The 2286-nt window shown below is 45.4% G+C and overlaps 1 pseudogene; it reads left to right on the forward strand.

Moving 5' to 3' along the window:
* The first annotated feature begins 1480 nt into the window (after positions 1–1480).
* Positions 1481–2074, forward strand: LOC129150599 (40S ribosomal protein S8-like; annotated as a pseudogene).
* Positions 2075–2286: the final 212 nt, after the last annotated feature.

Raw genomic sequence — 2286 nt, forward strand, 5'->3', positions numbered from 1 at the left:
TTTGCTGGAGATCAACCACCTATTTGCCCTGAGCTTTCTATCAGCCAGTGCAAGGAGGAAAACTGATCAGGTGCATGATTTATAGTATATTTGATGTCAAATAAATGAGGTACTCAAGAGAAGTACACTGAGTGGCCAGATTATTATACATTCAGAGATCATAATAATCTGGCCATTCAGTGTATAAAAGACTCCAACAAATCAGTAAGAAAAAGATGAACAATCCAACAGAATTAGGAAAAACATATGAACAGGCAATTCACAAAAGAAAACAGGGTGATAAATAATCATATAAAAATGGACTTAATCTCACTAGTAATCAGGGAAGCAAGTGGAAACAACAGGGTAATTCCATTTCACACTAATCAGATTGGCAAAACCTTGCAAGTTTGATAACAGATTTGTAAGCAATGGCCAAAAGGAAACTCCTGTACTTGTTGACAGGAGAGTATATTGATACAATTACTTTGAGGAGAAATACAATTAGTAGATTTGAATATGATCAAACCTCGCAAAACCAGTTCTAAGTAGAGACGTTTTGGTGCATAGGGAGACAGGTACAAAGATGTCATTGAAGTCCTGCTTATAATGGTGAGAAAGTAGATGTAACCATCCTAAGGAGAAGAGAGATCTAAAAAATGTGGTTTATGGCCAGTTTGGTTTAGTGGATAGAGCATCAGCTAGTGGACTGAAAGGTCCCAGGTTTGATTCTAGTCAAGGGCACGTACCTCGGTTATAGGCTCAATCCCTGGCTCTGGTGTGCAGGAGGCAACCAATCGATGTGTCTCCCTCACATGGATGTTTCTCTGTGTGTGTGTGTCTCTCCCCCTCCCTTCCACTCTTTCTAAAAATCATTGGAAAAATATTCTCGGGTGAGGATTAACAAAGAACAACAACAAAAATGAAATATCGTACAGCAGTTAAAATAAACCAGATGTATACATATTACCTCTCACATTTGCTCACATTTTATAGATTTCTCCTCCTTGATGTTTGTGTGATCTATTTGCTCCTTTCCATCTGCCCCAACAATTCCCTGCCATCATTTTTGCCTGGATGATGCAACAGACACCTAACTGGCCTCCCCACTCCACATGGCTCCAGGGAGCCATTCCGTAGACAGAGGCATCTTTCTGAGATGCATGCCTAACATTGGCACTTGCCTGCTTAAAGCCCTGCAATGACTGTGGCCTGCAAGACAAAGCCCAGGTGCTTCAGCAGAGCCCACGAAAGCCCCACCAACACTTCCAAGCCACTTCATGGGGTTGTTCATGGTTCAACAGACAGACCAGCTTTCTGCTGCCGGGCCTTCATCACGTGATTTGCTCTCTCTGCCCAGAGTAAACTTTCTTTTACTCAGCCCCTTCCCACCTGCACTGATCCACCTGGCAAACCGGATCAGTCTGCAAGTATCCATACTCAAAGCTCAGCTCACGAATCTCTGTGAAGAATTTGCTGCTCTTCCCAGCCAACCTGAGCCATGGGCATCTCCCAGGACAACTGGCACAAGGGCCGTGAGACTGGTGGTAAGAGAAAATCCTACCACAGGAAGTGACAATATGAGCTGAGACCCTTGTGGTCAACACTAAGATTGGCCCCCATCGCATACACACAGTCCATGTGTGGGGAGGCAACAGGACGTACTGTGCCTTGATGCTGGACTTGGGCACCTTCTCCTGGGGCTCCGAGTGTTATACATGCAAAACGAGAATTATTAATGTTGGCTACAATGCATCCAACAACGAACTGGTCTGTACCAAGCCTCTAGTAAAGAGCTGCATTGTGCTCACTAACAGACAGCACACCACACCCACAGCCCCCCCCCAGGCACTGCCCCTGGGCAGCAAGAAGGGAGCCATGCTGACTGCTGAGGAGGAAGAGTTTTAAACAAACAAACAAAAATGATCAAAGCAAATTCCGAAGAAATGTGATGAAAGGAAAAAGAATGCCATTCCAGCAGGCAGGCTTCTTGCACGCATTGCTCCAAGACCAGGCCAATGTGGCCAAGCAAATGGCTATGTGCAAGGAGCTGGAGTTCTAGCTGAGGAAAACCAAGGCCTGTAAGGTCAAATAAATCCTCCTCCCTCCCATCTTAGCTCATGTAAGAAAAGTGTTCTATGTTCTGTAAAAAAAAGCAGGGGGAGAAAAAGAAAGCAGCCAGCTCTCCTAGGTGACTGTGGATACCCACCAATCTGGGTAATCAGCCAGGGGAGAAGCCTAGACATTGCAGAGGAGGCGGGGACAGTCAGGGAACTCCTGGAGTTCAGGGAGTGGGTCCTCCACTCA

This window comes from Eptesicus fuscus, chromosome 2, assembly GCF_027574615.1.
Source record: "Eptesicus fuscus isolate TK198812 chromosome 2, DD_ASM_mEF_20220401, whole genome shotgun sequence".
Classification (NCBI taxonomy): Eukaryota; Metazoa; Chordata; class Mammalia; order Chiroptera; family Vespertilionidae; genus Eptesicus; species Eptesicus fuscus.